The sequence below is a fragment of the Chiloscyllium plagiosum genome, unplaced genomic scaffold (assembly GCF_037043375.1).
Source record: "Chiloscyllium plagiosum isolate Xiang-an unplaced genomic scaffold, Cpla_swu_hap1 HiC_scaffold_3, whole genome shotgun sequence".
Lineage (NCBI taxonomy): Eukaryota > Metazoa > Chordata > Chondrichthyes > Orectolobiformes > Hemiscylliidae > Chiloscyllium > Chiloscyllium plagiosum.
The window spans coordinates 131424407-131452199 of record NW_028270141.1 but is presented as its reverse complement, the minus strand read 5'-3'; the positions used below and the strand labels follow the sequence as shown (position 1 = coordinate 131452199).

General features: G+C 44.5%; 1 long non-coding RNA gene across 1 annotated transcript in view; it reads left to right on the top strand.

Annotated features, from left to right (window-relative positions):
* The first annotated feature begins 5449 nt into the window (after positions 1–5449).
* The window catches only part of LOC148151349 (uncharacterized), a 54018-nt gene continuing 31674 nt past the window's right edge, over positions 5450–27793 (top strand). The window contains exons 1-2 of the long non-coding RNA XR_015752009.1: positions 5450–5565; positions 9293–9346. This is a non-coding gene — a long non-coding RNA (uncharacterized LOC148151349). The remainder of the gene's footprint in view (positions 5566–9292; positions 9347–27793) is intronic.

The window sequence follows — 27793 nt, the reverse complement described above, 5'->3', positions numbered from 1 at the left end:
TGTCAGCCTGAAGGATTGAAAAAAAGAAGATCCGAGAAGCGTGGGAATCTGAAAGAGCGATCGACCTATGTTGGCCTTTTGCATCATCATATCTTCATAGTGGAAAATCAAATATTATGTTTCGCCCAATTAGCCATGTTAGTTTGCTCCCTACATTAGTAACTGTTCTTTATGCCAATTTGATTATTCCCAAACAAGAGATTCTGACCTTTGTGGTTTTACTTTAAGTCCAACACTCCACAATAATCTAATAAACCTTGAATAAGTGAATAAACAACTAAATGTCGACTAGGTACTCAAAGGAAAAGGCACTTTCAGGGAGATTCTTTATGACCACACATTACCACAGCAAAATACCGAATTCTGAGAAACGTACTTCTTTCCTTGCCCTATAGCTGAATTTAGTGTCGAGTGTGTGGTGTTGGAAAAGCACAGCAGGTCAGGCAGCATCCAAGGAGCAGGAGAATTGACATTTTGGACATAAGCCCTTCATCAGGAATGAAGCTTGTGGGTCGTGGCTGAGAGATAAATGGGAGGTAACTGGGAAAGCGATAGGTGGATGAAGGTGAGGGAGAAGGGATAGGTCAGAGGGGGCATTGATGGATGGGTCCAGAGGGCGGTGCTGAGTTGAAGGCTTGGGACTGGGATAAGTTGCAGGTTACAAAGTTTAGCTGGTCCCACTTTGCCTCCTGTTAGTTAGTCAATCTGGATTTGGGATAAACTGGTCCATTTTTTAAAATCAGCAAACTGAGAATTCAGAAAAGATTTACAAGGATGTTGCCAGCGTTGGAGGATTTGAGGTACAGGGAAAGGCTGAATAGGCTGGGGCTGTTTTCCCTGGAACATCGGAGGCTGAGGGGTGACCTTATGTAAGTTTATAAAATCATAAGGGGCATGAATAGGATAAACAGATAAAGTCTTTTCCCTGCGGTGGGGGAGTACAAAACTAGAGAACATAGGTTTAGGGTGAGAAGGAAAAGATATAAAAGGGACCTAAGGAGCAACTTTTTCATGCAGAGGGTGGTACGTGTATGGAATGAGCTGCCAGAATAAGTGGTAGAAGCTGGTACAATTTCAGCATTAAAAAGGCATCTGGATGCGTATATGAATAGGAACAGTTTAGAGGGATATGGGCCGGGTGCTGGCAAATGGGACCAGATTAGGCTGGGATATCTGGTTGACATGGATGCGTTAGACTGAAGGATCTGTTTCCATTCCATACATCTCTGTGACTCTAAATGCTAAATCTCAGGCTGAACAAATAACTATACAAATATTCGGTAAGTCCTCCAGTGAATGATTTTATAGATTGTTAAGATATAAAAGGAGGTACAGGATTTTTGAAGAAGTTCTATCAGCTTTTGATGATTACTTTAATTTGAGAGCAAACTCATTTCTTGAAAGAACCCAATTTCATAGAAGATTTCAGCTTCCAGGAAAAAAAGATGGAAAATTTCATTAACAACCTTCTACTGGTTGATGGAAAAATATGACTGTGGAGATTTGAAAGCAGAGTTCATAAGACACAGAATTGTTGGTGCAATTACTGAGGAGTCTTTTTTCAGAAATACTACAGTCCAAAAAAGATTTTATTCAAATTGTGGTGGAAGCTGAAAACAGAAAAATCCTGAGAAGGGAAGGACAGCCTGACCACAGGAGGCCAAGAAAATGTATCTAATTTTTAAGGAACAAATACTCTACAGATGCACTCAACACAAAGAGTCGGCCAGACAGCAGATACCTGAAGAAGGGCTCATGCCCGAAATGTCGATTCTCCTGCTCCTTGGATGCTGCCTGACCTGCTGCGCTTTTCCAGCAACATATTTTCAGCAGATACTAAGTGTTCATGTCAGAGCTGTGGAGCAAAGATACAAATAGCGCACAGCTATGACAAAAGGATGGTACATCATCAAAAATATAAGATACGCCCAGAAGTTTATTGAATAGCATTTATTAAATAACCCAGGCAATGCTCAGAATTGCACCAGAAACCAAACTAAGGTTATTATTCATCACAGTGTATAATAGATTTAGTGTGTGCTCGACGGTACAAGTGGACTTATTTTATGCAGGCAAAAAGGATTCATTGATAAAAGTTCCCTTATATTCTCCTGACAACCCTCTTACCAGCTAAAGTCTACCAGGTCTGATTGACAGTTAGCTGATCCTATTGCATGGCCATTCCAACAATGCCCAACCAATCAGCACCCTCTTCTCGTGCTTTATACATTGGTGTTCCTTATTAAAGTCTCGTTTCTTGGTCCAAGTCCCAATAAGTGAGGGGTGACCTTACAGAGGTTTATAAAAGCAAGAGGGGCATGGATAGGATAAATAGACAAAGTCTCTTCCCTGGGGTGGGGGAGTCCAGAACTATAGGGCATAGGTTTAGGGTGAGAGGGGAAAGATATAAAAGAGACCTAAGGGGCAACTTTTTCACGCAGAGGGTGGTGCGTGTATGGAATGAGCTGCCAGAGGAAGTGGTGGAGGCTGGTACAATTGCAACTTTTAAAAGGCATCTGGATGAGTATATGAACTGGAAGGGTTTGGAGGGATATGGGCCGGGTGCTGGTAGGTGGGACTAGATTGGGTTGGGATATCTGATTGGCATGGATGGGTTGGACCAAAGGATCTGTTTCTGTTCTGTATATCTCTATGACTCTATGACTAAGTGTAAAGCAATGGGTCTTAACTTCATATTTCCCTTTGGGAATGTCTAAGTTCTGTCTTGTCAAGCAATTATTTAAACTGTATCCTGGTGTTAAGAGAAGTGCTTCCTTCTTGCTAAGATGCATGATTGATCCTCTAACATTGTTAATTTGATAGAGCTTTACAGCCTGCAATACAAAACAGATTGGTGACAGCACACTAACCCAACCACAAGCCATTAACGGTTACTACTCCAGCATATGACAGACCTTAAGAATCAGAAGACAAAGAAGCCCTCTACCTGGACCTGCCATTCAACTTTCTGTTGATGGGCGATCTCTGTCAATATCTCTGGCCTACCTCAGGAGTGCTAGATGGGAGGGATGCAGGGGCAGGAGTCAAGAAGCCAGTGACATCTCAGAAGCTAAAGTGTAGTCATCTTCTCTGCAATAGGTTATAGACCAACAGGTTTAATTGGGAAAACACTAGCTTTTGGAGCGACGCTCCTTCATCAGCTGATTTGACTATAACCAGGTGTTGTGTGATTTTTAACTTTGTACACCCCAGTCCAACACCGGCATCTCCAAATCATCTCTGCAATAGAGTCTGCAGAGCAAAGCCAATATATTCAAGTGCCATCACGAGCAACATGCTACAACAGTAATGTGCAAAGTTTCTAATTATAGACCTTTCTATCATAAATCTGGGCAAGGAGCTTTATCCTGCTGAGAAAGAACACACAAGTGGGAATAAAAAAGGTTTGGTAACAGGAAGCGAGGTTTTATCGACAGGACTTCCTTTGAGCTGTAAGATTTTTAAGATTTACAAATCTCATTTGTGAATTTAAAATGAGCTGTGTGACAGTTTTAAATGAGTTTGAATTGATTTCTTTAATCTGTTATTTTAATATTGCATGCATTACAGCAGACTGAAGAATTTCAGACAAACACATTCACATATCCATTACTGAGACGACAAAGTGTGTAATTTCAACACGAGTAATTCTGAGATTTGCTAAGAAAACATGATTTTACTAATTCCTTGGTGACTGGAGCGAAGCCATTGTTAATGAATCAGAGTTACTCATAGTTAGAGGGAGATAAAGACTGGAAAGGGGAATTAAAAGACTCAATTGTCTTTTCTGATATCCTAAAGCTCTTCACAAGTGATGCAATCCTTTTGGAATTCGTGGGTACTTGTTCTCCTAAGGTAGATAACACAGCAAACCATTTCAGCAAAGAGATCAACAACAACAAAATAGATAACCTGATCATCTGCTGAAGATTTTCTGGATGGGTATATGTCAACCAAGACACTTGAAGAGGCTTCCTCACTCTTGTTTAAAATAGCACCTTTTTTTTAAATGCCCAACAACCAACGCATCAGGGGGCTGCATTTCACAGGGAGGGTGGTCTGATTTACTCATTGTGCTCCCATTGCAAGAGTTTGCCAGTGACGGGCGGATGTAAAGAAGCTTCCCCCATCCCCTGCTACCCTGGATAGGGTGTCTCCAGCGAACTAAACTGGCTCAGGTCAAGACCTTCTGCATTTCTCCAGTTGGAGGAAGCCCTGTGTTCGAGAGCTACTGGTTAATCTGATTGGCCAGCGTCTTAATAGAGTCAAAAACTGAGGATTGGGTGTTGCTAGGACCCCAGGCACCTCTATGAAGAAAGGCAGATGGATGCCTGAGCCAAATATTTTGGACAGGGAGGATGGAGCAACCTGGGGAGGGGTTTGTGACCCTTTGCGTAACAGCCCTATTCCTTGACTTAAGGTCTTCCTGCCGCAGCGAGTCCACTCAGTTATCAGATCCTCCCGATGCCCCAGATACATGTAAATGGTTCCTCATACCCAGCATAATTGCAAAATGCCTTTAGATTTGTTAGACAGCCAAATGCCAATGTTTGTTTTCTTCTATGTACACAAAATCTGTACAGATCTGAACTGCTTTAGTAACTGTATATGCATAAAGATTTCTTTTTTTTAATGGATAAAGTATATTTTTGCAAAACAAAAACCCAACCATCTCCCTTGACTTGACTGAGGCCTGCTGACAACTGTGACAAGGTTCCTGGCTTTGTGTCTGCATTAAACAGCTCAGCAAGACTGCGTGAGCCTGGTATCTGTGTCAAAGCATAAGAAGGCAAGTAAAACCATAAGAAGGCAAGTAAAACAAGGCAGGGATGCTAATGGTATCCAAGTAAGCTCCAAGCAAGTGAAGTGACAGTGATTAAGGAACCCAGAGATACAGCCTGGTGCAGTCCACGAGCTGGGTGAGTGTCCCTGAGGACACAGTCTGCTTGTTGCTGCATTACCATGAGAGTCACTGGGGCAGCATTGAAGTGTAGGAGCATCCAGGGATCCAGCACTCAGAGAGTTATAGATGCATAAGGTTTACAGCAGTGGCAGGGAAAGTAATGGAGAAAATTCCACCTTCACAGAGGCAAGGTTTTATCCAGGAGAGTCGGTATAGCTCTGTCATACTTAGAAAATCTAACAGGGTTTCTTGACGATGGTGCAGTTGATGTATTTATATGATTTGAGGCAAAGCCTTTGATAAGTGATGGTAACACCATTTAATGTTAAAGGGCGGTGTTGAAATTATCTTGGATTGGAGACGGTCATGGCCTGGCATTTCTGTGATGCAAATGCTACTTGCCACTTGATAGCTCGACTACTGGATCTTGTTGCATTTGAACATGGACCACTTCTGTATCTGAGGAGTCGCGAGTGGTGCTGAACATTATGCAATGATCAGCTAACATCCCCACTTCTGCCCTTTATAGTGGAGAGAAGGTCATTGATGAAGCAGCTGAAGATGGTTGGGCCTAGAAGACTACCCTGAGGAACTCCTGCAGAGTTGCCCTGGAGCCGAGGTGATTGATCTCCAACAACGACAACTATCTTCCTATGTGTCAGGTATGACTCCAACCATCAATTCCAGTTCTTCAAGGGCTCCATGAGGTCATATAGTTATTCAGTTCTCTTATCAGACCCATGGTTGACTTTACCTCCATCACAGTCTCAGCAGAAGGGATATCCCAGAGCTTTACTGCTTCCTGTGTGAAAAATAAATCCTTATTATTGGGCGGAATGGTGGCTCAGTGGTTAGCACTGCTGCCTCACAGCGCCAGGGACTCGGGTTTGATTCCAGCCTTGGGTGCCTATCTGTATGGAATTTGCACATTCTCCCCGTGTCTGCGTAGGTTTCCTCTGGGTGCTCCGGTTTCCTCCCGCAGTCCAAAGATGTGCAGGTCAGGTGAATTGGTCATGCTAAATTACAGTAGAGTTAGGTGAATTAGTTAGGGGGAATGGGTCTGGGTGGGTTACTCTTCAGAGGGTTGGTGTGGGCTAGTTGGGCCAAATGGCCTGTTTCCACACTGTAGGGAATCTAATCTAATCTAAAGTGTTGTCTTGATGTCAAGGGCTGTCACTCTCACCACCCCTCTGGAATTCAGCTCTTTTGTCCCTGTTTGAAGCAAGGCTGTAATGGGATCAGGAGCTGAGTGACCCTGATGGAACCCAAACTGGGCGTCACTGGGCAGGTTATTGCTGAGCAGATACAGCTTGATAGTACTGTTCTTGACCCCTTCCATCACTTTAATGATGATCGAGAGTAGACTGATGGAGTATTAATTGGCCACCTTGGAATTGTCCTGCTTTTTATATATAGGACAAACCAAACGTAGGCCAGTAACTATACTGGAAAAGCTTGGCTACAGGAACATGGGATTTCAGTACTATTGCCAAAGTGTTGTCAGGGCCCATAGCCTGTGCCTCCAACCATTTCTTGATATTGTGTGCAGTGAATTGAATTGGCTGAAGACTGGTATCTGTGATGCTGGGGTCCACTGGAGGAAGCCAAGATAGATCAGCACTTACTTCAACACTTACTGTTCACTCTTACTGATACTATCATGGACAGATGCATCCGCAGCCGGCAGATTGGTGAGGATGAGGTCAAGTATGCTTTTCCCTCTTGTTGGTTCCCTCACCACCAGCCGCAGACCCAGTCTGGCAGCTATGTCCTTTAGGATCCGACTAGCTCGCTCAGTGGTATACTGCCGAGCCACTCCTGGTGATGGACATTGAAATTCCCCACCCAGAGTACATTTTACACCCTTGCCTCTCCTCAGTGCTTCTTCCAAATGTTGTTCCACATGGAGGAGAACTGATTCATCAGCTGAGGGAGGATGATATGTGGCAATCGACAGGAGGTTTCCTTGTCCATGTTTAACCTGATGCCATAAGGTCCACATTCAATATTAACAACTCCTATGCTGCAACCTCTTCTGGGTTTATCTTGCCAATGGCATATTTCTATTGAATTCAAATTTCACCATCTGCAATGTGGGATTTGAACCCTGACCTCTACAATATTAGCTGAGCTTCTGGATTCATTGGTGAAAGTTAGTACTGTAGGTGCTGCCGATCAGAGTCAGGATTAGAGTGGTGCTGGAAAAGCACAGCAGGTCAGGCAGCATCTGAGAAACAGGAAAATTGATGTTTCAGGCAAAGCCCTTCATCATGAATTGTTGATGAAGGGCTTCTGCCTGAAAAGTCGATTTTCCTGCTCCTTGAATGCTGCCTGACCTGCTGTGCTTTTCCAACACCACTCTAATCTTGACGTCTGGATTCATAGTCTCACGATAATACCACTAGGCCATCAACTCCCCAACCTGCAGACGTGAAGCCCGAGGATGATAAATGTTACCTTGACCATGAGTTTTGATTTTAAAACTCTGATCCTTGCTTTCAAACATTGCCATGATCTCAGTCTTCCATGTAATGGATGTGACTTTTCTCATTTGCAGTTTGCAATTGTCCCAGGGACTGGTGAGAACTTAGACAGCGTCAATTCCCATTTGAAAGGCAGAGCTGTTACCAGGTGGATGTGGCCTATCAGGGGTTTCTCCTGGCCTCCATGTCTGGAGATCTCAGGATAAGGTCCAGCAGTAAATGCCTCACCCTTCATCTACTGAAGACGGTACAGTCCAAGCATTAGCCCCACCGCATGATCAACCAACTCAGAATCCCCTTCAGGACATCACTGTGGAGCTCAGGGACATCTTTGACTTCTGCCAGGTTGCTTTGCACTCAAGCGACCCACAGCTATCTTGTCCATCTGTGCAGGATGCATCTTATGGCTCTCAGCTCCACTAATGGCGCTCTGACTCTACAAACTTCCAAAAACCCAAATACCTTACATCTCCTGTGAGCCCTTTTATCTTTCCTGCTTGTATCCTCCTCAAAGAATTCTAATAAATTTGTCAGGCATGGTTTCCCCTTCATGAAGCCATGGTGACTCTGCTGTCTGACCTACACTGGCTCCTGAACCAGCTTTCGGTCACCTGTCCAATGTTTCCTGGGCTGGCTCAGTGTTTGCTTGAGAATGTTCCTACATGGGTGCAAACCTGCACTCTGGCTGTTGAGGGACCTGGAGTAAAGAGGACCCATAACTAATAATCCCATTGCTTCACCTCCAGGAGTCCTTTCAATATCCTCATTTCCCAAATTACAATAGTAAGTAAACTTTAAAATCTACCTAATTTCTTTTGGATCCAAAGCATTTTTAATGGTTCTGATTTTACAAATGGCGTGATATAAGTGCAAGTCTCCCTTTAATTCCAGTCAGGTAAAAAAACCCATTAATTAGCCGTTTGTGTTGCTGCCTAAGGGGTTGTGGTGTGAAAGCAACTTCCTCAGGCAATGCCTTTTTCTCAATGTTTGAAGCCTATAAGCAAATTGTTTACTTGGGAATAATTATGTATGCTAACACTTTTAGCATATCGAGTAGTTATTAGACACCTACTGAGTATCTAGCCATCACTGGCTTTGAGTGGAGTAAATTGGATCATAATTGTTTTGCTACTGTTATGTCTAAATAAAATCCCACTGCTTTATTTTGTTTCCTTTGGTAATTGTGTTAATTTGCTGATTGCTTAAATGTTTGGTGTTGATAAGTTTGCTTTCACAATTTTCAATGGGTTCTTCCAAAATGGTGAGCCCAGTGTATAATGTGCTCCTCGATTCCACAAAATTCCAGAATAACAGCATTTGTACGGCACCGAAGAGGCCATTCAGCCTGTCGTGTCTGCTGCAGCTCGCCAAGTGAATCACGAATGTCACTCCACTGCCACTGAATACTGAACCCGCAGTATATAGAACCTTGATCGGTCTAGAAGCCGCCCAAGTTAGAATCTCTTTGATCTAGAATCTGACCAACGTCGGCCACGTCTGATATGGGACTCACCTGCTGCAGAAACCATTAGAGAGCAGAAATCTCCTGAAGTAGAACTCACTTGATGTAGGACCCATCTGACTTAGTACTTGCCCAATGCTTATACAAGTGTACAAATTCAAAGGAGGCTTCAGTTCTCCTGAGACTGCTCCACCATTCAATAAGAACATCGCTGGTCAGTCTGTGACCTCAACACCAACCCTTCTACCCAACCCTTGATAAATATTGTCTCTTTTCTCTGTCAGGAATCTATCGACCTCTGACTTACATTAATGTCATGACTCTGACTCCTCCATACTGTGGGCGAGAGAAAGCTCCAAAGGCCTCTGACCTACATTTCTGTTCAAACCCATCTCTATTGACGGACTTCTTATTACTTAACAGTGTCTTTTTTTTTCTCAGCAGAGAGCGGCACGAGCTGGGCGGAAGTGAGGTTGGAGCGCAGAGCTGGTCGGGAAGGTAAGTGATATATAAAGAACTTACCTCGACGCCAACGGTCTTTTCTCAGCAGAGAGCAGCGCGAGCTGGGCGGAAGTGAGGTTGGAGCGCAGAGCTGGTCGGGAAGGTAAGTGATTGATATTTGAGTGGGTGTGTTTTAGAGCCCAGGCCCTACATAGTAGGGCCTCCCTCCCATCCTCCTCCTCTAATCTAACTTTAAAGTCCACAGGTAAGCTCTCAGTGTTCTTGCTTTGGAGACAAAGTGTAGAGTAATGGCAGCGCAGGCAGTGGAATGTTCCTCCTGCAGGATGTTTGAGGTAGGGGTGACCACCGATACTCCTGCCGACTTCGTCTGCAGGAAATGCAGTCAGATTCTGCTCCTCACAGAACGAGTTAGGGAACTGGAACTGGAGTTGGATAAACTGAGGATTATTCGAGAGACTGAGAAGGTGATAGATAGAAGCTACAGGGACATAGTTACACCAGAGAACAGAGGTAGCTGGGTAACAGTTAGAGGTGGGAAGGGGAGGAAGCAGGCAGTGCAGGGATCCCCTGTGGTCGTTCCCCTAAACAATAAGTATACCGCTTTGGATACTGTTGGGGGGGACAGCCTAGCAGGGGTGAGCTGCAGTGACCGGGTCTCTGGCACGAGGTCCGGCTCTGAGACTCAGAAGGGAAAGGGGGAGAGGAGGAGAGCGCTATTTATAGGAGACTCTCCAGTTAGACGGACGGACAGGCGATTCTGTGGACATGGGCGAGACTCTCGGATGGTTTGTTGCCTCCCGGGTGCCAGGGTCCAAGACGTCTCAGACCGTGTCTTCAGAATCCTTAAGGGGGAGGGTGTGCAGCCAGAAGTCGTGATGCACATTGGCACCAACGACATAGGTAGGAAGAGGGGTGGGGAGGTCATTCAGGAGCTCAGGGAGTTAGGCTGGAAGCTGAAAGCTAGGACAGACAGAGTCGTCAGTTCTGGGTTGTTGCCGATGCCACGTGACAGTGAGGCAAGGAATAGGGAGAGAGTGCAGTTGAACACGTGGCTGCAAGGATGGTGTAGGAGGGAGGGCTTCAGGTATTTGGATAATTGGACTGCATTCTGGGGAAGGTGGAACCTGTACAAGCAGGACAGGTTGCACCTGAACCAGAAGGGCACCAATATCCTGGGGGGTAGGTTTGCTAGCTATCTTCGGGGGGGTTTAAACTAATTTGGCAGGGGGATGGGATCCGGACTTGTAGTCCAGCAAGTAGGCTAGCTGTTTGTCAGGATGTCCAAGTATGTGGGGAGGCTGTGAAGAAGGTAGCACTGACAGGGAATACTTGCGGACACAGAGATGGGTTCAAATGCGTATACTTCAACGCAAGGAGTATCAGAAATAAGGTGGGTGAACTTAAGGCGTGGATCGGTACCTGGGACTACGATGTTGTGGCCATCACGGAAACGTGGATAGAAGAGGGACAGGAATGGTTGTTGGAGGTTCCTGGTTACAGATGTTTCAGCAGGATTAGGGAGGGTGGTAAAAAAGGAGGGGGGGGTGGCGTTGCTAATTAGAAATGGTATAACGGCTGCAGAAAGGCAGTTCGAGGGGGATCTGCCTTTAGAGATAGTATGGGCTGAAGTCAGAAATAGGAAAGGTGCAGTCACCTTGTTGGGTGTTTACTATAGGCCCCCCAATAGCAGCAGAGATGTGGAGAAACAGATTGGGAAACAGATTTTGGAAAGGTGCAGAAGCCACAGGGTAGTAGTCATGGGTGATTTCAACTTCCCAAATATTGATTGGAAGCTCTTTAGATCAAGTAGATTGAATGGGGCGGTGTTTGTGCAGTGTGTCCAGGAAGCTTTTCTAACACAGTATGTAGATTGTCCAACCAGAGGGGAGGCCATTTTGGATTTGGTACTCGGTAATAAACCGGGACAAGTGATGGGCTTGTTAGTGGGTGAACATTTTGGTGATGGTGACCACAATTCTGTGACTTTCACCTTGGTTATGGAGAGAGATAGGTGCGTGCAACAGGGTAGGTTTTACAATTGGGGGAAGGGTAATTACAATGCTGTAAGACAGGATCTGAGGAGCATAAGTTGGGAGCATAGGCTGCCGGGGAAGGATGTCGTGGAAATGTGGAACTTTTTCAAGGAACAGATACGACGTGTCCTTGATATGTATGTACCGGTCAGATAGGAAAGAAATGGTCGTGTGAGGGAACCTTGGTTGACGAGGGAGGTTGAATGTCTTGTAAAGAGGAAGAAGGAGGCTTACATAAGGTTGAGGAAACAGGTTTCAGACAGAGCAGTGGAGGGATACAGGATAGCCAGAAGGGACCTGAAGAAAGGGATTAGGAGAGCCAAGAGAGGGCATGAAAAATCTTTGGCGAATAGGATCAAGGATAACCCAAAGGCATTTTATGCGTATGTGAGAAACATGAGAATGACGAGAACGAGGGTAGGTCCAATCAAGAACAGTAGTGGGAGACTGTGTATTGAGTCGGAAGAGATAGGAGAGGTCTTGAATGAGTACTTTTCTTCAGTATTTACGAATGAGAGGAACCGTATTGTTGAAGAGGAGAGTGTGAAACGGACTGGTAAGCTAGAGGAGATACATGTTAGGAGGGAAGATGTGTTGGACATTTTGAACAACTTGAGGATAGACAAGTCCCCCGGGCCTGATGGGATATATCCTAAGATTATGTGGGAAGCAAGAGAGGAAATTGCAGTACCGTTGACAATGATCTTTTCATCTTCGCTGTCAACGGGGGTGGTATCAGGGGATTGGAGAGTGGCGAATGTTGTGCCCCTGTTCAAAAAAGGGAATAGGGATAACCCCGGGAATTACAGGCCAGTTAGTCTTACTTCGGTCGTAGGTAAAGTAATGGAAAGGGTACTGAGGGATAGGATTTATGAGTATCTGGAAAGACACTGCTTGATTAGGGACAGCCAGCACGGATTTGTGAAGGGTAGGTCTTGCCTTACAAGTCTGATTGAATTCTTTGAGGAGGTGACCAAGCATGTGGATGAGGGTAGAGCAGTGGATGTAGTAAACATGGATTTTAGTAAGGCATTTGATAAGGTTCCCCATGGTAGGCTTATGCGGAAAGTCAGGAGGCATGGATTAGAGGGAAATTTGGCCAATTGGATAGAAAACTGGCTGACCGGTCGAAGTCAGAGAGTGGTGGTAGATGGTAAATATTCAGCCTGGAGCCCAGTTACAAGTGGAGTTCCGCAGGGATCAGTTTCTGGGTCCTCTGCTGTTCGTAATTTTTATTAATGACTTGGATGAGGGAGTCGAAGGGTGGGTCACTAAATTTGCAGATGATACGAAGATTGGTGGAGTTGTGGATAGTGAGGAGGGCTCTTGTCAGCTGCAAAGGGACTGGGATATGATGCAGAGCTGGGCTGAGGAGTGGCAGATGGAGTTCAACCCTGCCAAGTATGAGGTTGTCCATTTTGGAAAGACAAATAAGAATGCGGAATACAGGGTTAACGGTAGGGTTCTTAGTGAGGTGGAGGAACAGAGGGATCTTGGGGTCTATGTTCATAGGTCTTTGAAAGTTGCCACTCAGGTGGATAGAGCTTGTACGAAGGCCTATGGTGTATTAGCGTTCATGAGCAGAGGGATTGAATTCAAGAGTCGAGAAGTGATGTTGCAACTGTACAGGACTTTGGTTAGGCCACATTTGGAGTACTCTGTGCAATTCTGGTCGCCTCACTTCAGGAAAGATGTGGAAGCTTTGGAGAGGGTGCAGAGAAGATTTACCAGGATGTTGCCTGGAATGGAGAATAGGTCGTACGAGGATAGGTTGAGAGTGCTAGGCCTTTTCTCATTGGAACGGCGAAGGATGAGGGGTGACTTGATAGAGGTTTATAAGATGATCAGAGGAATAGATAGAGTAGACAGTCAGCAACTTTTTCCCCGGGTACAACAGAGTGTTACAAGGGGACATAAATTTAAGGTGAAGGGTTGGAGGTATAGTGGAGATGTCAGGGGTGGGTTCTTTACCCAGAGAGTGGTGGGGGCATGGAATGCGCTGCCTGTGGGAGTGGTAGAGTCAGAATCTTTGGTGACCTTTAAGCGGCAATTGGATAGGTACATGGATGGGTGCTTAAGCTAGGACAAATGTTCGGCACAACATCGTGGGCCGAAGGGCCTGTTCTTTGCTGTATTGTTCTATGCATGATGAAGTATCTTTTCAGTGTCCACCCTCTCAGGATTTTACATTTTTCAATACAATCAGCTCTCATTCTTTCACACTCCAATGGATACGCTCCCAACTTGACCAACCTCTCCTCACAAAACAAACTCTTCGTTGTAGAAATCAGTCTGATGAAACTTCTCTGAACTGCTCTTCAATCAGTTATATTCTTCCCTAAATAAGTCATTCTGCTATGGGTTCCCAACGCCCTCTATATCAGGGACAAAATACCCCTCCTTTTATATTTCACTTCCCTCACAATGAGCACTACCATTTCATTTGCTTTCTTAATCATTTGCTACAACTGCAAAGCAAAGTCATAATTCATGTATCAGAATAGCCAACTCACCCTGTACCTCAGAGTTCTGTAGGCTCTCTCTATTGACGTAAGATGCTGCGTTTCTATTCTTCCTGGAATTTTGTGGAATCGAGGAGCACATTATACACTGAGCTCACCATTTTGGAAGAACCCATTGAAAATGTGGGCAGATTCACATTTTCCCACTCTATCTGCCAATGCCTTTTCCTTTCCCCACTTACCCTATCTATACCCCACTGCTTATGTCCTCTTCACAACTTCAATGTAGAATCCACCTGATGTGCAAGCCAGCAATATAAAACTGTCTTAATGCACAACTGGGCCAATGGGTTTGGGGAATGGCAGATGGAGGTTAATTTAGATAAATGCAAATTGCATCTTGGGAAAACAAACCAGGGCAGGACTTATTGGTAAATGGGATTGGCCCTGAGGAGTGTGTTGAACAGAGAGATCTAGAGTTCAGATACATCGTTCGTTAAAAGTGGCATCACAGGTAGACAGGATGGTGTAGAAGGTGTTCAGCACACTTGCCTTCATTGGTCAGAACATTGAGTACAGGACTTGGGATGGCATGTTGCAGCTGTACAAGACGATGGTAAGGCCACTTCTTGAGTACTGCACACAGTTCTGGTAGCACTGCGAGAGCAAGCATTTCATTAAACTGGACATGGCCCAGAAAGGATTTACAAAGATATTACCAGGACTTGGATGGTTTGAGTTATAGCAAGAGTCTGGATAGGTTGAGGCATGTTCCCCTGGACAGTAGGAAGCTGAAGGGTGTCCTTATAGAGGTTTAGAAAATCATGGGGGACATAGATAACGTGAATAGCTAAGATCTTTTCCCTAGGATTTGCAGTTCAAAACCAGAGGGTATAGGTTTAAGTTAAGAGGGGAAAGATTTTAAAGGGACCTGAGGGGCAATCTTTTCACACAGAGAGTGGTTCGTGTGAAATGAATTGCCAGAGGAAGTGATGGATGCAGGTACAGTTACAACATTTAAAAGACATTTGAACAGGTACACGAGTAGGAAAGGTTTAGAGGAATATGGGACAAATGCAGGCAAATGGGGTTAGCTTACTCTGAAAAACTTAGTTGGCATGGACAATTTGCAACAAAGGGTCTGTGTCCATGCTGAATGAGTCGATAGCTAGTTGTCTAAAGCAACTGGTTGTACAAGGTTGCATAACCCTGAAGGAGTTAACTGACAAAACAAGATAAGTTTCATCAGGATATAATGAACTGTTGCTGTGAGGGAATAAGCAATGCTTTGTACAAGTTGTTCAAGTGCTTCATTCCATGTAGCTAACAGTAATGTGTACTTACTCTTGAGACCAACCTGCCGTTTCACAAAGCACAATCATGTAACTCAGAGGTAATGTAACTAGCTATTGAGTGTGATGTAATAAACCAGCTTTGTTCATCAGTTCCGAGTCTCTCTTTAGCCAAAGAGTTTGTGGAGACAGCTTTCTCCATCCAGACTAACACAGAAAGGAAGGATTAGTGGCTGTGAATCCACCTTTGACATTTTACATGGATTCAATGGCAAGTCCACAACATCTACTGGGCTAGCAGAAGTGTAATACACAAATATTCCAGACGCCCCCTGATGAAGAGTCCACCTGCTTTGGATTGTTTCGGGTTGAGTGACCTTTCCTCAGTTTTGTCTCTTATTTACAGCATCTGCAGTTCTTTCATTTTGCTTTAGGTCCAGTCTGATTTAAAAAGTTATGCTTGAATTGCACCATCTGACGATTCCTCATCCCTGCCACTGCACTTACGTAGCCTTAATCTGAGTGAAATGGTAGCCTGTTCCAGGCTCTCCTTTATTGCCCTGACCAATTTTTGCCCCCGGGAAAAAGTGAGGACTGCAGATGCTGGAGATCAGAGTCGAGAGTGGGGTGTTGGAAAAGCACAGCAGATCAGGCAGCATCCAAGGAGCAGGGAAATCAGTGTTTCGAACATGAGCCCTTCACCAGGAAGAAGTTTTACCCCTTTGTGTGACTTGCCTCCTGACAGCAAGATTCTTTTCCTGCCTGTTGTGGAGCTCTGAGATTATAATTTGTGTCTCCCTGGTTGAGAGTGGGGAGGTCCTAAACTACCTTCACCCAGTGGACCTAAAGCCTCACCCTTTCAAAAGACTCCAACCAGTTTAAAAATAGCAACAGGTTCCCTGCTACAGCATTCATGAGAGGCAGTGCTTTTGGGGACTGGCAAATTGGGAACAGGGAATGATTAGATCAATTTTAATAATTTGCACATCCACCTGATAATTTAGTCACACATGCACCACTTTGAGTAATATTTCCAAAGCGTGTACAATTATAATAGCATGAGTTCCTTAATTGGGTGTCTGGAACAATAGGGACTATGTATAATTAACAAGACTGTTTCGTAACAAGTAAACAGCGACGCATTTTTTCCAGGAATAGTTATCAACACTGCCAGATGTAAAGTAAACAATGAGTGACTACAAATACAACATGAATAATACATGTTTCTTGAAACAGTCTATTACTATATGTTAATTAAGGAAAACATGTATTTATGCTGGTTAGTCTGCCTGCTGACTTTTGATAACGTTTGCTGTCTACAACATAACCCGTCTGCTAGAATAAAGGAAAGATCTCCATTTGTACATTGGCTTTCACCAGTGCGATATGCCCCAAGGTGTTTTATAGACAATTAAGTACATTTGAAATGCCATCAATGTTGTAATGTTGGAAGTGTAACGCAGTAGGCTACACCAGCAGCAATGTGATACTAAGCAAATAATTGTTTCTCGGTAATCAGGTGAACCCGAAAACTCTCCTGTCCTTTCTCAGAATAATGCCAAGGGCGTTTCTTGACATGACAAAAAGCTCAAGGACCCACCCTGAATGAGCAGACTTCTGAGGGGGCAGCACTCCCTCAGCACTTGCACAGCAATGGTGAGGCCACGATTTGTGCTCGAGGCTCTGCAGTGGGATCACGACTTTCTGCCCTTGAGACATCCAGGGAACATTGAACAAAATGTTATCATTTATCATGAATGGAATTGAATACAGAGGGAGGGAGTTACTGCTTCAGATATGGGGGTGGGGGGGGTGGGGTGGGGGTGCATGGGTGAGATCACCTGGGAAGGACTGCGCATAGTTGGGTGTCACCTTATTTAAGAAAGGACGTAAATGTATTACAGAAATTCAGTTCAAAGAAGATTTATTCAATTAATAGCCGGAATGGGTGTATTGTCTTACCAGGAAAGGTCAGGCAGGTTTGGCACCAATTTGCTAAAGTTTAAAAGCGAAAGAGATGATTAAATTTGAAACATGCAAGATCCTGAGGGGTCTTAACAGTGCAGATGTGAAGAAGATGTTGCCATTCATAGAATTCCCTACAGTGCAAAAGAAGCCATTCGGCTCATCAAGTCCGCACCAACCCCTACGTTCCCCACCCTCCCCAAACCAGAGGGCATTCCACTGAGACCCACTCCACCCCACTCCATTTCAGTGTGCTTCCCACGACTGATCCACTGAGGTGTTTAGTATGGCCCATCCACTGACCTGCACATGTTGGACTGTGGGAGGAAACCGGAGCACCCAACAGAAACAGGGGGAATGTGCAAACTCCACACAGTCACCTAAATCTGAATTCAAACCCAGGTCCCTGGCTCTGTGAGGCAGCAGTGCTGAGCACTGTGTCACCCGCAAATAAATCATTCCTTCGACTGTTGTAGGGAGCATGAATGTAAAACATCTCAAAGGCCCCAGCAATACTCAAATTCACAACACCTGGCTTGCAAGGCCAGTGCTATAATCCCTGAGCCATGGAGCCTGAGAGGTTTTAGACTGATGAATGGAATCTCTAATCTCAAATAATGGTGATCTTGCTAACAGTGCATGCACTGTGCAATCTAACCTGTAAGCCTCTAAGCCTTTTTGATCAGTACATACTTGCTGACGATGATCTGCCTGTACTGCTCATAAACAAAGCTTTTCACTGTAGTTCAGTACACGTGACAATCAACCAATCAGTCTGGAAGAGCCTAAAATGAGTGGCCACATTGAAAAACCAGTGGTCTCCCATTTAAAACAGTGAAGTTATTTCTCTGGAGGTTGAGAGGTGACCTGATAGAAGTTTATAAAATAATGAGAGGTATAGACAGAGTTGATGGGAGTTGCCTTTTCCCCAAGATAGATGATTTCAAGACTAGGGGATACATTTTTCAGATGAGAGGAGAGAGATTTAAAAAAGACATGAGGCAAATCTTTTACACAGAGGGTGGTTCGCATGTGGAATGATCTTCCTGAGGGAGTGGTGGGATATGGGTAAAAATACAATGTCTAAAAGACAGTTGGATGGATACATGGATAGGAAAGGCTTGAAGGGATATGGGCCAGGAACAGGCAGGTGGTACTAGTTTAGTTTGTGGTTATGTTTGGAATGGACTAGTTGGACCGAAGGGTCTGTTTCCAAGCTGTATCACTCAGAGGAGCAGGTTTCTTTGCAACTCTCTTTCTAAAAAGACATTGGAACTAGAGTGCATGAATATTTTCCAAATTAAATATCACATAACACCAGATTATAGTTCATCAGGTGGACATTAACCTGGTGTTTTACCTTTGCCCACCCCAGCACACCCCATCTCCACATCATGGATATTTTCCAGGCAGAGTAGATAGATTTGCATGAAGCAAGAAGTTGAAAGATTATCAGGGTGAGGGCAAGTAAGAATTTAATACAATCAGATGAGGCATGAGCTTAGAGAATAGCGGAGAGGAGTCAAGTAGCTGAATGGCCTACTCCTATTCCTGAAATTTCTCCAGTCTCCTGCTCATATCGAGAGATAATTATACAATGAGGGCCGGTAGCCCAGAGAGGAGAGATTTGTTCAATAGGTCAATATTTATTTATCAAAGGTTACCAACTTTCATAACTTTTCCTCGTTGGACCATCCGTGGGAATGACCAGATCCTACCCAGCCCACGGTAATCGAGGAGGAAACTCAAGAAGGGTTTATAATTGATCAGAAAGAGATATTAGATACATTATCGGGAAGTAAACTTAATAACGTTCCAGCACTAAAATAAGTCTGCCTTAAAATAAATGTGCAGTTACTGAGTAGAGTAGGTTCTTTCTGGATTATATGTTTTATTGTGCTATGTCTCTTGATTACACTTAAAACATAAGCCATAAGTATTAATTTAACCTGGAGCAGTGTTTTGTAGAGGAATAAGACAGTGCTATTTTCTGAAAAAAGCAAAAATGGCCCTTAGTAGAGTGATATGCTCTTCTTGTCAGATGTAGGAGTTTTGGGAGAGTTTACGGGTTACTGAGGATTATATCTGCAATAAATGCCGTGGGTTGCGAATCCTATCACTTCGAATGGTTCATTTGGCGAGGCAGTTGGAGGCAATGAGGAATTTACAAGAGCAAGGGGATGTGATGGATGGCAGTTATAGGAAGGGGGAAAGTCTCAGGTACAGTCACATAGCTGGGTTAGCACCAGGAAAGGTAACAGAGATGGGAAGGTAGTGCAGGAGTCTTCTGTGGCTATCCCCATTGACTTATACACTTAATGGGTCTTCGGGAGTGTTGCTGAACAAAGAGACCTTGGAGTACAGGTTCATAGTTCCTTGAGAGTGGAGTCGCAGGTAGATAGGATAGTGAAGAAGGTATTTGGTATGCTTTCCTTTATTGGACACTAGATGAGGAAATTGAGAGTGGAAATCATTCCCAGATGCAGGAAGGTCGAAAATTTGCAAATACTGCACTTGATTGAAAAACTGTTATAACAATCGACTAAGCAATCACAGACCAGTCCGTTTAAATTCAGCAATGTGGAAGCTTCTAGAAACAATTCTTCATGGTGGAATGAATACTTACACGGAAGAATGTGGATTGATTTGAAAGAGTCAGCACAGATTTGTAAAAGGTAAGTTGTGTCTAACTAACTAGCTGGTCTTTTTCAAAAGAGGTAACAGAGAGGGTCAATGAGATTAATATACTGCACGTGGACTTCCAAAAGGGTTTGCACAACAGACTTGTGAGAACTCGAGGGACTGAATGGCATGTTTCCACACTATAGGAATTCTATGATGATGATGATTCTATGTTGAAAGTCACAGACCACGTGGAGAGTGGAGGCAAACTGAGGAGTAGGAAACAGAGGGTAATACTTGATGGGCATTTTTTAGTCTAAGGGAAAGTTTATACTGGAGTTCTGCATGGTTTGATATTGAGATGCCTCATTTTCCATAACATAAATTTCACAAGAATGGTCCCAGGAATGTAAAGCTTAACATATGAGGAAGGTTTGAGTACTCTGAGTCTATACTCAATGGAGTTTAGAAAGATGAGGGGGAACCTAATTGAAACGTGCAGAATACTGAATGGCATGGACAGAGTAGGTGTTGGGAAGATGTTTCCATTGGTTGGAAAGATTAAGACATGAGGGCACAGCCTTAGAGTAAAGGGAAGGCCTTTTAGGAGATAAAGAGAAACTTCTTCAGTCAGACAGTGGTGGATCTATGGAATTCATTGCCACAGAGGGAGACCAGGTCATTGAGTAAATTTAAGACGGAGATAGGTTTTTGAGTATCAAGGGGATCAAGGCAAGAAAGCAGAGAACGGGGTTGAGAAACTTATCAGCCATGTTTGAATGGTGGAGCAAATCCAATGGGCTGAATGGCCTAATTTCTGCTCCTGTGTCTTATGGTCTTATGATCAAGGTCTTGATGTGCAGGGGGAGAGTTCAACAATTGCAGCCAACACAAAACTTACATGAATTGTGATCTGTGAAAAGTTCATTGTAGATTATTGCTTGGCACCAACCTTATTAACTGCAAATATCGCCTCCTCAATATACAGCTCTCTAGCGTATTACACACCACGAGCAACCTGAGAATCCTTGATACGGAAGGCGAAACGGGCACTTGGCGCATTCAGTTCTCCACAGGCCCTCCATGTTGGACACTGGGCACCAACATCTCATGACACACTTGTTAGGTACCAGCCACACACACAGACACACCCAGCGCAGAGGGGGTTCCGCAGGGTTAGCGGTGTCAGGGGATAGGCTGGGTGACGGTGAGGGAGGGAAAATGGTGCAGGCAAAGCTGGGAGTGGTAGAGCTTGAGTCTTGTGAGGGGCAGAGATGGTTACAGTAGTAGAGGTAGAATGACTGTGAGATAAGGGAGAGATGACGGTTCATCTATTTTTAATCACACTGGCTGTTTCCTCCTCCTTCTGGGCAGTGGAGACAGCTGAGCCTGGAGTGATCTGTTTAGCAACCAAGCTGGCATGGTCCAGTGCTGGGACTTCCTTTGCTGGTCTTGGGAGATCCAAGCAGAACTGATTTGGCAGCACCTCTTCCAGCAGGAGACCTCCCATCCCTGCCCATAAAACAGGGTGCCTGTTTTCCTAGTCTGCCACGTCCAGGGTTAAAGAGACTGAAGATTACATCAATGCAGAGACAGACATGGTCTAACATCTGTCTGAAATAGAAACAGCAGCATATAGCTGAGGTGTACAAGATGATTAGGGGGTTAGATAGGGTTGACAGTATGAACCTTTTCCCGCGTATGGAGTCAGGTATTACAAGGGGGCATAGCTTTAAATTAAGGGGGGGTAGATATAGGACTGATGTTAGGGGTAGGTTCTTCACTCAGCGAGTCGTTAGTTCATGGAATGCCCTGCCAGTGACAGTGGTGGACTCTCCCTCTTTATGGGCATTTAAGAGGGCATTGGATAGGTATATGGAGGATAGTGGGTTAGTGTAGTTTAGGTGGGCTTGGATCGGCGCAACATCGAGGGCCCAAGGGCCTGTACTGCGCTGTATTCTTCTATGTTCTATGTTCTATGTAGCCTATTTGAGCTGAATAGACTCTGCAGCCACCTCTATGTAAGGTACCTTGTTGCTGATAAATAGTTCCTTCAGGCAACGGTAGAGAGTGAGAGATGATAGAAAGGGAACTTGATTGCCAAAGACAATTAACAGCACAACACCACCACCATGTTATCCATTATATCATTACACTCTTTGAGTTGAGGTAAGGCAGAATGTTTATGTTGGGCATGGTTACTATGGCAATGTCACCCACCACCCCGCTCCTTCTTTATAAAGAACAGGCTGTAGTTCAAATTTTCTGTCAATTTTTCCCACCCCCTCATTCAATGCCCAAATAATTTCTCTATCGTCTTCCCTGGAAACATAGCAACACTGACTGGGGCTGGGGGGGGGGGGGGGGGAGGGAGAGAGAGAGAGAGAGAGAGACATGAGAGAAATTATAAATATATAAGGACAAAGGTTAGGTTACTGATTAATTCCTAGCCAACTGTGGATTGACATACCCAGTGCTTACTCATGCTGCTGGAAGCGACGGATGTGTCTCACACTGAGCAGCTCCAAGCAGTTAAACTTTTTAGCAAAACCAAACAACACCGGGGCATGTATTGAGAGAAATGCGACATTCACAGCATGCATCCTCACCGCGCTTTGCTGAAGAATGAAATGTTAATTGGCAACACCAGCTTGAATTTCAGGACCAGGGAGCATGGCTTTAAACACAGTAAAGGATGTGTTGTCCTGTCAAGCCTTATCCATGAGACCCAGAGATATTAGAAAAGCAAAATTATTGGAGTTTAATTCTGCCGTCACATAATGTATCCAAGTATAGAAGATTAGGCGCATGAAAATGCCTGATTAAGTCACTCTGCAGCGTAATGGCTGGCGTATCATGACTCAACTCTTCCTTGCTCTCCCTCCAATAACCCCATGCCCCTCAGTCCGCCTCCAAACCAGCCTCATTTCTAACCTTGTTGCCTCCACCCCACAATTTGTCTCGATTTGGAGATGCCGGTGTTGGACTTGGGTGGACAAAGTTAAAAATCGCACAACACCAGGTAATAGTCCAACAGGTTTAATTGGAAGCACTAGCTTTCAGAGCGACGCTCCTTCATCAGGTGGTTGTGAGTCCTATTTGTCCCCTGTGGGTAATTTCTCATGCATGACAAAAATTCGGACGAATAAAGGAAACATGAACTTTGGAACCACTTTTCTCTGACTGACTCCCCTCCACCACGACCTGCTCTCCCCCCACCCCTGCCCTCAAAACCAGTAGGATAAATGCTCTTGCTAGTTTTCCAAGATGACCAGGCCATCTTGGAAAAATGGAGATTTATAAATCCACCCGAGGGCAGAGAGAACTTTGACTCCACATACTGACCAAAAGACAGTCCTGCGCTCTATCAGTAAAGAATACAATGCCAGCCAAGATAATATACCTGAGCACTCCTACACCAGCTGATGTTACTTTGAAGGACACTCCTTCTCAACCTCTCTCTTTGCCTGAGGCGTGGTGGCATTCAGGTTAAACAACCACTGGTCACCTCTATGTGTTGAGAGAACAGCGCGAGTGGTCCTCTGGGACTATGGCGATTTTACTTACTTTGTATAACTGAATCCTTGGAATGGGAGTTGAAGAATACCTTTGCCAATGGTGGTCTTAGGAAGACAACCAATTTGTTCCTTCTTTAAAGAGAGTTTATGTGTTGCTGAGAAACGAAAGCTTTCCATATCGCACTGCTCAGAACAATTAGCAAGAAATGCCCATAAAGGGCCATCAATGTTTTGTAATGTAAGAGAACAGAGTGCTACTTGGTTGGCAAGTGGATTATGTTTGGTAGAGATGTTGTACACACCAACTATATGATGACTGCCATGCAGAGCAGTTCAAAAACGACACAGAATACTATTCAGAGTAGTTACCTGGTACTTACAGTTCACTGGCTTCTTCTCCGGGCATCCACCTTGGCTGTGTTCCTCAGATGAGGATGAAGAGAGACGAAGAGAGACTGGGTTGGTTAGGATTATATTCACTGGAGTTTAGAAGAATGAGGCAGCAAATCTCACAAGAACCAATAAGATTCTAACAGGTCAGGACAGGGTTAACTCAGGAAGGAAGTTCCTGATGATCAGGGAGTACAGAATCAGGGGTCACAGTCTAAGGATTCGGGGGAGCCCATTAAGGAGAGAAGGAGAAATGTCTTCACCCAGAGAATGGCGAACCTGAAAAAGTCTCAGTCAGAGAAAGTGATCAACGTCAAAACATTGAATATTTTAAAGAAGAAGTTGGGGCAGCACGGTGGCACAGTGGTTAGCACTGCTGCCTCACAGCGCCAGAGATGTGTAGGTTAGGTGAATTGGCCATGCTAAATAACCCATAATGTTGAGGGATGTGTAGGTTCAGTGAACTGGCCATGCTAAATTACCCGTAGTGTTGAGGGATGTGCAAGTTAGGTGAATTGGCCGTGCTAAATTACCCATAGTGTTGAGGGATGTGCAGGTTAGCTGAATTGGCCATGCTAAACTACCCATAGTATTGAGGGATGTGTAGTTTAGGTGAATTTGCCATAGTAAATAACTCATAGTGTTGAGGGATGTGTAGGTTAGGTGAACTTGCCATGCTAAATTACCCATAGTGTTGAGGGATGTGTAGGTTAGATGAATTGGCCATGCTCAATTGCCCATAGTGTTGAGGGATGTGTAGGTTAGGTGAATTGGCCATGCTAAATTACCCATAGTGTTGCGGAATGTGTAGGTTATGGTGAATTGGCCATGTTAAATTACCCATAGTGTTAAGGGATGTGCAAATTAGGTGAATTGGCCGTGCTAAATTACCCGTAGTGTTGAGGGATGTGCAAGTTAGGTGAATTGGCCATGTTAAATTACCCGTAGTGTTGAGAGATGTGCAAATTAGGTGAATTGGCCATGCTAAATTACCCATAGTGTTGAGGGATGTGTAGGTTAGGTGAATTGGCCATGTTAAATTACCCGTAGTGTTGAGGGATGTGCAAGTTAGCTGAATTGGCCGCGCTAAATTACCCTTGGTGTTGAGGGATGTGCAGGTTAGGTGAATTGGCCATGCTCAATTACCCATAGTGTTGAGGGATGCGTAGGTTAGGTGAATTGGCCATGCTAAATTACCCATAGTGTTGCGGAATGTGTAGGTTATGGTGAATTGGCCATGTTAAATTACCCATAGTGTTAAGGGATGTGCAAGTTAGGTGAATTGGCCGTGCTAAATTACCCGTAGTGTTGAGGGATGTGTAGGTTAGGTGAATTGGCTATGTTAAATTACCCGTAGTGTTGAGGGATGTGCAAGTTAGCTGAATTGGCCGCGTTAAATTACCCGTAGTGTTGAGGGATGTGCAAGTTAGGTGAATTGGCCATGTTAAATTACCCGTAGTGTTGAGAGATGTGCAAATTAGGTGAATTGGCCATGCTAAATTACCCATAGTGTTGAGGGATGTGTAGGTTAGGTGAATTGGCCATGCTAAATTACCCATAGTGTTGCGGAATGTGTAGGTTATGGTGAATTGGCCATGTTAAATTACCCATAGTGTTAAGGGATGTGCAAGTTAGGTGAATTGGTCGTGCTAAATTACCCGTAGTGTTGAGGGATGTGTAGGTTAGGTGAATTGGCCATGTTAAATTACCCGTAGTGTTGAGGGATGTGCAAGTTAGCTGAATTGGCCGCGCTAAATTACCCGTAGTGTTGAGGGATGTGCAGGTTCGGTGAATTGGCCATGCTAAATTACCCATTGTGTTGAGGGATGTGCAGGTTAGCTGAATTGGCCATGCTCAATTACCCATAGCGTTGAGGGATGTGTAGGTTAGGTGAATTGGCCATGCTAAATTACCCATAGTGTTGAGGGATGTGTAGGTTAGGTGCATTAATCAGGGTAAATGTAGAGTAATAGGCTGGGGAATGTGTCTGGGTGTGTTACTGTTCGGAGGGTCAGTGTGGACTTGTTGGGCCAAAGGTCCTGTTTCCACATTGTAAGAACTCTGGAGATTTAATGATTAAGGATTTGTCAAAAAGGTAACATTTGTGAAATTAATTGGATTGAAACTTGACAAATCCCTGAGAATCTGATGATCTTTATCCTAGAGTGTCAAAAAGGAAGGTTACGGAGGTAATGATGGAATCTTATCGGGGTCTCAGTGAGTTGGGCCATGGTGCGATTTGTGGCAGAATTGGATGAGAAGTGTGGCACAGCCCATCTCAACACCAGGAGCACCTTGTTCCATCTTTTGTTCTTTTCACAAGTGATGAGATAAGAATTTTGCAAGGCACCATTGAATTGCCAGTAAAGGGGAATTGTTATTTGTGAAGTGCCTCATTAACAGCCAAACTCAGTAATATCCAACTTCCCATCTTACCACACTCACCAAATAAACTGGACATAAGGAAAACTGAAGGGGGAAACTGGAATGGATATCTGGCACATGTGGCTCATGCTTGCTCCAAAGAATATCGATTGAACATTGGGCACCAATAATTTTTTTTAATACTGCCAGGGCTTCACTGGTTAGACCAGCATTTACTATCCATCCCTACAGCCTTTTGAGAAGGTGGTAATGAGCTGCCTTCTTGAAGCACTGCTGTCCAGTTGCTACAGGTGGGCCCACAATGCTGTTACGGAGGGAATTCCAGGATTTTGATCCAGCGATAATGAAGGCACAGTGATATATTTCCAAGTCAAGATGTGAGTGGCTTGGAGGGGAACTTGCAGTAGGTGGTGTTTCCATTTATCTGCTGCCCTTGTCCTTCTAGATGGAAGTGATCATGGATTTGGAAGGTTCTGTGATGATCTTGGGTGTGTATCTTGTAGATGGTATACACTGCTCCTACAGAACATCATTGGTGGAAGGAATGGATGCTTGTTGTGATGGTGCCAATTAATTGGTGTCCTACTTCCTGTTTTCTTGAGAGTTATTGGAGCCGCACCCATCCAGGCAAGTTGGGATTATTCCATCACACTCCTAACTTGTGCCTTGCAGATGGTGGACAGCTTTGGGGAGTCAGTAGATGAGTTACATGCAATAGGATTCCTAACTTCTGATGTTGCTTTTTTAAATTAGATTAGATTACTTACAGTGTGGAAACAGGCCCTTCGGCCCAACAAGTCCACACCGACCCGCCGAAGTGCACCCACCCAGACCCATTCCCCTACATTTACCCATGCACCTAACACTACGGGCAATTTAGCGTGGCCAATTCACCTAACCTGCACATTTTTTTTGGACTGTGGGAGGGGACCCAGAGCACCCAGAGGGGACCCAGGCAGACACGGGGAGAACGTGCAAACTCCACACAGTCAGTCGCCTGAGGCGGGAATTGAACCCGGGTCTCTGGCACTGTGAGGCAGCAGTGCTAACCACTGTGCCACCGTACCGCCCATTTAAATGGCTAATCTCGTTCAGTTGTTGATCAGTAGTAACTCCCAGGATGTTGATTTTAAGATTTTCAGTGATGGCAGTGCCATTGAACTTCAAGGAGTGATATTAGATTCCTTGTTTATGATGCAACCATTGCCTGGCATTTGTGTGGCATTAATATTACTTGCCAGTTGTCTGCCTGTGGGTGGATGTTACCCAGGTCTTTCTGCGTTTGGTCTTGGACTACTTCAGTGTCTGTGGAGTCATGAATGGTGCAGAACGTTGTGCAATCATTAGTGAATCTTCCCACTTCTGACCTTATTGCAGTTAGTGATGAAGCAGCAATTCAAGGAGTACTCCGTAGATACCAGTCACATGCACAGCACTCATTCCCCTTCACCCAGACAAACAAGGCTCACGTTACTCTGTCTTGCTTTGGCATTTACTTCAGACACAAATCCAGAACATGATTGGCAGTGGTTCTCAATCAACAGGTCAGGCAGCATCCAAGGAACAGGAGAATCAACTTTTCGAGCATAAGCCCTTCTTCAGGAAGGATTCCTGAAGAAGGGCTTATGCCCGAAACGTCGATTCTCCTGTTCCTTGGATGCTGCCTGACCTGCTGCGCTTTTCCAGCAACACATTTTCAGCTCTGATCTCCAGCATCTGCAGTCCTCACTTTCTCCTCAGCAGTTCTCAATCAAGTCAAGTCTTCACTCACAAGGAATAGACACATTCAAACTGGTCTACCATTGGTCCCAAATCT